This window comes from Lathyrus oleraceus, chromosome 3 (genome assembly GCF_024323335.1).
Source record: "Lathyrus oleraceus cultivar Zhongwan6 chromosome 3, CAAS_Psat_ZW6_1.0, whole genome shotgun sequence".
Taxonomy (NCBI): Eukaryota; Viridiplantae; Streptophyta; class Magnoliopsida; order Fabales; family Fabaceae; genus Lathyrus; species Lathyrus oleraceus.
Window position 1 is genome coordinate 416,966,556 of NC_066581.1, and position 10,210 is coordinate 416,976,765.

The 10,210-nt window shown below is 36.0% G+C and overlaps 1 long non-coding RNA gene across 1 annotated transcript; it reads right to left on the bottom strand.

Moving 5' to 3' along the window:
• Positions 1-433: 433 nt before the first annotated feature.
• Positions 434-859, bottom strand: LOC127129349 (uncharacterized). Its single transcript, XR_007806307.1, has 3 exons — positions 742-859; positions 555-665; positions 434-482 (listed from the first exon to the last, which is right to left on the bottom strand). It is a non-coding gene; the product is annotated as an uncharacterized LOC127129349 (long non-coding RNA).
• Between the last annotated feature and the right edge of the window lie 9,351 nt (positions 860-10,210).

The window sequence follows — 10,210 nt, forward strand, 5'->3', positions numbered from 1 at the left end:
TTAATTACACAAATTTATGAAAAAACTTTGAGCTCTATCATGAATTGACACCACTCCTCTTTGATTTCGTCCACTTGATCCTTTGTATAAAATGCACACTTGAATTCCTCAAAGTACTACATAATAATATAACATATTTTGAATTAATTCCAACTATTTAATTATATGAGATATGTGTAAATATAAAAATAACTCATAAGTTAGAAATACATACATCGGTGGGAATCACTAATCGGCCCAAAGCAAGAGTATCTCGCATAAACCTCAACACGAAATACCCGCAATCTATTTGATTACGTTGTTGAGGACACTACATGAAAAAAAAATATGGATTATAAATCCTAAGTTTTATCAAGTGTCATCACTAATATAATAAAAAATGTGGTAATTAAAAATATACCGCCACTTTAATCCATGTAATGCGGTTGGCGCTCCTCCTTGAGGTTTGGATATCTCGTTGGGCCCGAAAAGCTTGTAGGACGCTAATAAAATAAAAATGAAGCAATTAGAACAATTCACATAAACTAAGAAAATTTTTGAACATTCTCACTTACGTGTCAATTAGGTCCTTCATATCCGGGTATGTTGTCCAATCATTTCCTAACGAGTCAAGATAATACACAATTTCTCGGATAGGATTGATTGCGAGCAACAACCAATGTCCACTGTAATGATTAGGCAAATGTTAGATGGTAACTTGGAAAATAATTATAATAGATGAATTTAGAATGAAATGCTAACCCGGTATTAAACGGTATAAAAAACAACTTCTCCACATCTTTATTGTCCATGAGGATCCGAAGAACATACTCCGTCACGGTATGCGGTCTACTTAAGATTAAACCTAAGTTGACGGTCGCGGGTGCTAAGAATCCGAATGACTCGTCCAAATCATTGGGGCGCATCAATTTGTCATACAAAAACCTAATATAAAAACATCATTAACACCTCTTTTGAAACATAAAGTAAACCGGATTAACATAAAGTAAACATCATTAACATAAGTTGTTTAATTAATAAAACAAAGTAGACCGGATTTACCTAATATATGTATTGACAACGTTGACGCCGATTTCTTCATGACCAAAAACTTGCATGAAGTCTTCATTACCAATCATTTGGTCATAATCAAAGCCGAAAATCCCTACCTCCATATGTACATTCCGAACACCTCCGGTCGCTATATCGGTCATCTCTAGAAATGTCCTGAGGCACGACCTATACTTGGTGGTAGGTTTTTTCCTAGCTACGGTCTTCTTAGCACCAGAACTTTTTACCCGTGCGGAGGCGTTGCTAACCTCCTTTTTTTGTTGTGCGGAGGCATTGCTAACCTCATTTTCTTTTGATTTGGATTTTGTGGGAGTCTATTTAACATAACCAAGGAAAATATGTAAGTAAAATTTTAAGCATAAATTTTAAACTTTGAATATACACATTAAAGTTAACATAAGTTTTAAGCATACCTCATATCCTACGCATATGAGGTTTGTCGGCCATGCAACAAACGAACCTACTGCTTCGTGCACCGTTGTTGCATCCGAATCATCGCTAGGATATGGTAATGCTGCATTCGGCTCAACTGCAATATCAACTGATACCTTCAAACATCCAGCAGGGAGCTCTCTAGTGTGGAGTAATACTCCGCTAACGTTATGCACTTTTCCCTTGCCAACCATCCGATAGTATGGTGACGACAAATACAGCTGACAATGGGAAATGCCCTAAAACCAATAATAACAAGAAATCGTTAATGTGTATATATGTCAAATACATAATTTAAGCAAATAGTTCAATTTAAGACAATTATATGTAATTACCTCTGGAATGTTCGGCTGAAAGGTACAGTTGATACTGTTTTTGTCCGAAGCATCTCTGTATACCGTTGAGGCGCTAGCCTCTCTTTCTCTCCTCAATGCATCAAGCTCAGCTTGCATGGCTTCCAATCTTGCATGAAGCTCCCGATTACTAGGAGCCTTTCCTTTTTTAACACTGAGGGAGGTCGGAGTGACTCCAAATCCCTTACCCCTCACCCGACCAGAATACTCAGGGACATCTAATGCCCGACTAAGTATGCTCTTAGTATCATCGGGAGATAGAGACTGAGATAGCTCCTCCTGAAAAATCAGATGAATACCGTATACTTGTCAAATATTTGTGTATAAAAATGTTATTCAATTAATGAAAAAATGTTATACTTACACATTTCTGGTATACGTTTAAAACTTCTTCTTGAGGAACTCCAGATTTGCCCACACGGGCTTCCTTCCACAAAACATGTGCAGGAAGAGATGTTTCTGAACTTTCCTCCTTCTGCAGCTACACATTAAGTCATACAATTTGATCAGATAAAACTAATATATGATGAACAAATTTGTTTTCGCAATTTATAAATACTTACCATGGATTGTTCTAAGCGTCCATATCCGACACGTCCTTTTCGGTACGGATATGCGGGACTTGATGCTCTTTCCCGATTTGTAGCACTTATTCTTTGAAAAGTCGGGTCTTGTCTTTTGGATTTGAAAGCTTCCCATTCTTCAGCCGATATCAAACTTTCATATTTTCTAGGAAGCTCCGCATCCACAAAATTACCATCCGCATCCTTAAGGAACTTGGATGATAAAAATGTCCAAAACCCTCTAAGAAGCTTTCCGGCCAATTTCATACAAAACCCTCTTCTTTCTTCTTCGATTTTAAAACATCGCTAAGAAAAACATACAGATTGATAGTTAGTATCGGTAATTGAAAAAACATAATTGATACCGTATAATTAAGGGCCAAATGATTGTACCTTTATCTCACTCCAAATTTTTTCTTTGGACTCTTTCAACTCTTTATTTCTCCAATCATCACATGTAATGGGAATTTCATTCCTTACTAGTGCACCGATGAAACTAGTTAAGGTATGCCCATTAGGTTCTATAAGTTGTCCCTGGTTGTTCCAAGAGACATCTAGTATGATGCCTCGAGATCTTCCTTGGACCACCCTTCGCATTACTGTGATGCCTCTTCGAATTTCTTCTTCCGCGGATACTTTACTAACTTCCTCATGTTGGTCATCAGCCATGTCTAACCTGTAATAAACCAAGGAAACCATCAAATATCAAATATAACTTATAATCAAAGCAATTGAAAACAAAAAAATAAAGAAATCATGCATTATCAGATATAACTTATAATCAAAGCAATTGAAAACAAAAATATAATGAAATCATGCATTATCACATATAACTTATAATCAAAACAAATGAAAAAAAATAATAAAGAAACCATGGATAATTTACCTAAGTCACTAACATCTCTTTCTTTTCTTTGTTGGAATATTAATCACTTGTTTCTTAGCAATGCGTACGGATGAATTGATCCAAATTCCCTCATTATGATCGTTTCTTATATATGACTCATCCGGTATAAGATCCTCAACTTCATCATTTCTATTCAACTCATTCCGTCTAATGCATGACTCATTCTCAACATCAATATCACATTGATCGACACCGCTATCATCAGTCACTTTGTTAGAGAAAAGCACTATAGACCATTTTGTACTCTTCGGGTCATTCACATAGAACACTTGTTTAGCTTGAGATGCTAGAATAAAAGGTTCATCTTTGTACCCCACCCTAGTAAGATCAACTTGCAAAAATCCAGACTTATCCATTCGTATGCCACTACTATTCACCCACTTGCAACCAAAGATGGGAATCTGAAACTTCTCGTAATCAAACACCCAAATGTGCTCAATAACTCCAAAATATGACAAATTTGCATATTTGGGGTTTAAGTCCTTCATACTTGATATATGCATTGCTTCAGCTAGCACGGTGACACCACTATTTTGCATAGTACTCTTATCATCTTGTTCTTTGGTATAAAATGTGTATCCATTAATTGAATATGCGCTATGAGAAAACACATGCAAACTTGGACCATATGCCAAACATCTCAACATTTCTGTTACCGAAGAAGGATCTGAAGAGCGCTTCAAATAAATATGATCCTTCAACCATTGTATGAAACTTTGATTGTGCTCTATAACTATCCAATTTTCATTTCTGTTCGGATTTAACCTTCGGAGTACATCCTTGTGCATTTCAACATATGGCTCAACCTCATTATTATTGTGCAGAACATACAAATGAACTTGATCCCGTTCATCCCTTGATATTGTCACAATTTTATTCCCAATTAATTTTTTACCTTCCATTTTGTCGAAAATCTGAGCTCTGGGGAGTCCAATCGATTGAACGTTAGACAAATATTCAGTACAAAACTCAACGGCTTCTTCAACAATGTATCGTTCAACAATACAACCCTCTGGTCGACTTCGGGATTTCACGTACCCTTTTAATATTTTCATATACCGTTCAGCAGGGTACATCCATCTCATATAAGCTGGTCCACACAAATGTGTCTCTTTCACAAGATGAACAACTAAATGAACCATTATGTCAAAAAAAGACGGAGGAAAATACATTTCAAGCTCACACAAGGTAATTACAATCTCTTTTTGTAGTGTTGGTAAGATCTCGGGATCGATCACCTTACTACAAATTGACCTAAAGAAAAAACACAATTTAGTTATGGCACTTCTTACTTTTTCTGGCAAAATAGAACGTATACCTATCGGTAGAAAATGTTCCATTATAACATGGCAATCATGTGTCTTCAAATTCTTCAACTTGAGGTCTTTCATAGAAACAAGTCTTCTGATATCAGATGAGTATCCTTCTGGAACCTTAACTTCACTCAGAGACTTACACAAATTTTTTTTCTCCTTTCTAGATAAAGTAAAAGCAGCAGGTGGTAGATATGTTCGTCTTCCTTTCTTCACGGGTGCTAATTCAGTTCTCATTCCCATTTTTAACATGTCCTCCCTTGCTTTAAGGCCATCCTTAGACTTGCCTTTTATATTGAGTAATGTACCGATAACACTTTCAAATACGTTTTTTTCAATATGCATAACATCGAGAAAATGTCTCACGTACAAAGACTTCCAATATGGCAATTCAAAAAATATCGACCTTTTCTTCCACCCACCTTTCACAATCTTATGTGCAAAAGGCTTGCCAAACTCAGTACGCACATCTTTCACCTTTTCAAAAACTTGTTCACCTGACAATGCGGGTGGAGCTCTACGATGTTCGGTGTCTCCATTGAATGCTTTTCTCCACCCACGGTAGTGATGTTTAGAATGTAAGAATCTACGATGACCGAGAAACACATTCTTCTGGCAAAGTTCCAATCGAATCGTATCGGTTCCGTCTTCACAAACAGGACACGCACGTTGACCTTTAATGCTATACCCAGATAGATTCCCGTATGCTGGAAAATCATTAATTGTGCCAAACAACATCGCCCTCAAATTGAAACTTTCTTTCCTATATCCATCATAAACCTCCACACCGTTCTCCCACAAAATCTTTAAATCTTCGATCAGAGGTGTCAAGTATACGTCTATGTCATTCCCTGGTTGTTTAGGCCCAGAGATTAACATAGATAACATCATGTACTTACGCTTCATACATAGCCACGGAGGTAGGTTATAAATCATAAGAATCACAGGCCATGTGGTATGTGAGATACTTTGAAGACCATGTGGGTTCATTCCATCAGTAGATAATGCCAATCGAAGGTTTCTTGCTTCTGATCCAAACTCAGGATAATCATTATCAATCTTCGACCACTGTGGTGAATCAGCCGGATGCCGATACATTCCATCAATAATTCTTTCATCTGCATGCCAAGTAAGATGTCTTGCATCGGTTTCACTACGAAACATGCGCCTAAATCTCGGAATTATCGGAAAATACCATAAGACTTTTGCGGGAGATAATCTTTTCTTATATCGAGACAAACCGCATTTAGGGCACTCAGTTAACATTGCATATTCGTTACGAAACAAAATGCAATCGTTAGGACAAGCATGTATCTTATCATAGCTCATGCCAATAGAGCACAACATTTTTTTTGCCTCATAGGTTCGATTAGGAAGAACATTATCATCCGGTAGCATTTCTCTCATAAGGGCCAACAACTCTGTGAAACTTTTATCCGACCATCCATTGCCCGCCTTTAAGTTGTACAACTTTAATACCACAGAAAGTCTTGAGAATTTAGTGCAACCTTTGTACAACGGTTTCTCTGCATCGCTTACCATCCTCTCAAACATTTCAGGACAATCATGAAGATCTTCTTCCAGTGCTTCTACAATGTCTTCAACTCGATCACAATCGTATGTTTCCGTGTCTTTGTCGTATGAAGCATAGGTCGTATTACTTTTTCCACTCGATTCAACATTCTCGTTAATTTTCTCACCATGAAATATCCAACACTGATAACTTTGATCAATTCCATGCCTCAGCAAATGCGATTTCAATCCATGTGCGTCAACCTTACCAATATAACAACAACGCAAGCAAGGACAATGCATTCGTCTGGGGTTTTCAGCGTGTTGAACAGCATACTTAACGAATTCCAAAACCCCACTCTCGTACTCTTTGGTCATTCGATCGGCACAGATCCATGTTTTATCCATGGTTTTCCTACTTATTAAAGTAAACAATTAATCCAGACGAAAATACATAACTAAGGTAGTATCTTTGAATATCCTAACAATTATAAGCTTTAATTCATTTTAAACTTCAAAAACCTATACATAACCAATGTTAATATAAACTTCAATAACGTATCCGATACGCCAATATACCAACTTTAATTACCTCATCACTTTCATTTTTTATATTACAAGAATCAAACTTTTTCTATTACAATATACCTATAACTATACCTATAACTATATTAGAGTTCGTTCAATCATTTTATGGGAGAACTCTTGTTCCTTTAGAATGAAAGTGAGATGAACAACACTTTCACAGTTAAAAAGAAAAAAAACTACCTATTCAATCTTCAAGTATAATCACTAAGGAAACATGAAGTTTGAACAATATTGAACATCTAAATCCAAGCCTAGTCATGACAGCCCCAACATGCAATGCATTTCAAAATTCATCATGCATACCAAGCAAGTATAAAGAAAATCAAATTGCATACACATATACATACACAACTCAATATACATACATACACAAACTAACAACTCCCAAATCACCAACTATCATTAAACATTGCATTTGTAACACCAACAACTAACCGATTAGCATAGCATTTTCAACAAACAGTTAACCATAATAAAATTAGAATTAATTCAATTAACATCAACATTCAAAATTAATAAACCAACCATATTCCATAGTAGTTTCAATGAACATTCAAATTGATTTCAAAGCATCATTAACTTTAGCATATCATTGCAACGTCCATCAACACAATAATGATTTCTAACTTCCATACTAACCTCAAATAACATGATCAATGGACTTCTAACTCATGTCACCTCTAATTACTAACAGCTTATTAACTAACATTTTTCATAACACATTTTCCTAACTGTTTTGACTACTAATATAACTCTCCTAACACAATTAGTCTTCAAAGGGCATATGACTCTCAAGTTTTGAGAGTATCAATGAAGATAGGATGTAGTTCATTGAATATGCCAAACCTAAAGAACTTAAGTCCACAAGTCAAACACACCAGTTCTGTTCATTGAATATGCGCTTTAAAATTTACATGGTACTCATAGAATCACCCTAGCTCAGAAAAAACACACAAACACAAGAAAAACAATAAAAAAGAAAAAGAAGTATCTTGAAACATACCAGTTCTGTTCGCTTGGAATCGATGCCCGGTTTTATATGTGCTTCAACAGTTTCGTCAAACTTTGCCTTGGCGTTGGCCTGAACAATATATAATGATATTAAATGATACAGTAAGCAATGGAACATTGCAGGTAAAACAGGAATAGTGTAAAAAAAATCAAGAATACAGTACACACAAATTTTTTTGGGAATATCGGCACGGTTGAGATTGTTGAGATGAGGAGTGTGGTGGCGGAAACGGTGGAGGTTCGGAGGTGAGAGGCGAGTGCGGCGGTCGCTTGTTTGGGTGACGGCGGAGGGACCCTCGAAGGTGGAAAATAGGGTTTTCGAAAGTTGAAGGAAAATGGGGATGTTGTGTTTTGGGTGTCTGAGAGGTGAGTGAAGAAGAGGGAAAACAAAAAGACTGAGAACGAAAATAGAATCCTGAAATTTTATTTTAATAAGACCTTAGACAGCGCTTTTGTGCAAAGCGCTTTCTAAGGTATGCCTAAGACAGCGCTTTCCAAAAGCGCTTTCTAAACCCCCCCTTAGACAGCGCTTTTGGTTTTAATTTTTTTTTTAATTTAAAGACTTTAGACAGCGCTTTACCAAAAGCGCTGTCTAAAGTCTATATTTATAAGCGCTTTCTAAAAGCGCTGTCTAAGGGGGGGTCTTAGACAGCGCTTTTAGAAAGCGCTGTCTAAGACCCCCCCTTAGACAGCGCTTTTATTATTTTCTTGGAACATTTTCCGTGTTTGTTTTTAATTTTAACCTTAGACAGCGCTTTCTTTTAAAAGCGCTGTCTAAGATGCGCTGTTAAAAGTCATTTTTGGCGTAGTGGTCTTTTGTTATCAAAGGGAGAAAAGTCAACCTAAACCAACAATCCACCATATGAGGAAGACTTCAACATACTAGTGAGGGGTTAACTCTATAATAAGCATGGAAGACTTATAATCCAATCACTAAGGATGAGGTGAGATTTACATCAACCACTATGATAACTCAAACGTATGACTAATGTTTTTGAAAAGGTTTTAACAAGTGGCCATTGGAACCACAAAAACAACTTGAAGTGAGTTATATTTATAAGTTAGATTTATTTACAAAATGAAGTCAAAGTTGGATTAAGATTTATTCACAATGAGTATTGATGAAAATGGTTTTGAAAAGTTAAAGGCTTAAGGCCTAGGTTTCTAATTTGAAACAAAGTCAAAGTTTTTTTATAAAAAAAATGGTTTTTTGGCTTGGTTAGAGTGAAGAGAAGAAGAGAAGGGCTAGTCCTAAAGCATACAAAGATAAAAGGGGGAAAGATAAACCCTTGGAGTTCCTTTTTCTTGAAGTCATAGAGATGACTCAATATGCTCCTTTCCTTTGGACTTAGCACACAAACAAGCAATCAAACAATTGAATTCAAGCTCCTAGGATCTCCATTTGACTTGTCTCTTAACTTGGCCACTCATGACAATGGTCCTCTTTTCACAATCTCAAGGTGGGATCCCTATCACACAAAAGAAAACATCAAAAAGTTCACAACACAATAAGGGTAATGGACAAAGAATAAGTTTGGAGGAGAAGTCCTTTAAGGTCATCTTTAAGTTTTAGCATTCTAAAGGCATGAGGCCTAGTTGCTCTTCAACAAGTTTTACATTCTAAAGGCATGATGCATAGTTGCTCTTGAACTCCTTTAAGCATAGGTAAGTCCTAATTCTAAGTCCTTTCTCATTTTGCATTTGGTTCACACAAAACAAACACAAAGCAAACACAAGATATCAATATATTTATATACAACAATGGGCTCAAATGAGCAAAAGAAAAATGACATAAACATAAAATATGGGCTCAAGTGAGCAAAGTGAAAATCAATATGAATAATGAGCAAGAAATAAATGACATTAAAAGTAAATTGCAAGAAATTAAATGCTCAAATTAAAGTTAGTAGTTAGTAAGGTTATGTTAGCTTGTCATAAGACAATGTAGCGCTATGTTAAGCAATCGTAAGTGGACTAATGTAGTAGTCACACCTATCTGAGGCCGGTCAATAAAAATATAGGCAAATAAACACAAGTTAGAGATCATGACTAGTAAGCCAAACTCCATAAACTTGCCATGCCAAAACAAAAGGGGAAGGGCCTTGTATTGACTTTAAGTATTTTGCTTGACCAAGAAGCAACCTATCTTGGACACAAAACAACTCAATTGATCATGGATCAAGTTGAGTTTGGTTTGGATCAAAGAAGGTTAAACCTCTCATTTGTCAAGATCAACCATAAGACTTTAACTCATTGGCCACTGATGGAAAGAAAGGAATGAAGATGAAAGGAAGGGAAAAAGAAGATCATAATCAAATCCAATTGGTCAAATGTGAATCAAATTAATATCAACCAACACCAAACAGAAAAGAAATGAAGATAACAAGTCAAAGAGTCAATGGTATTTTTTTGGTATTTTTTTGAATTAAAATAAAATGCTAATAAAAAATAAACAAATAAGGTCAAACCTCAAATTCAATT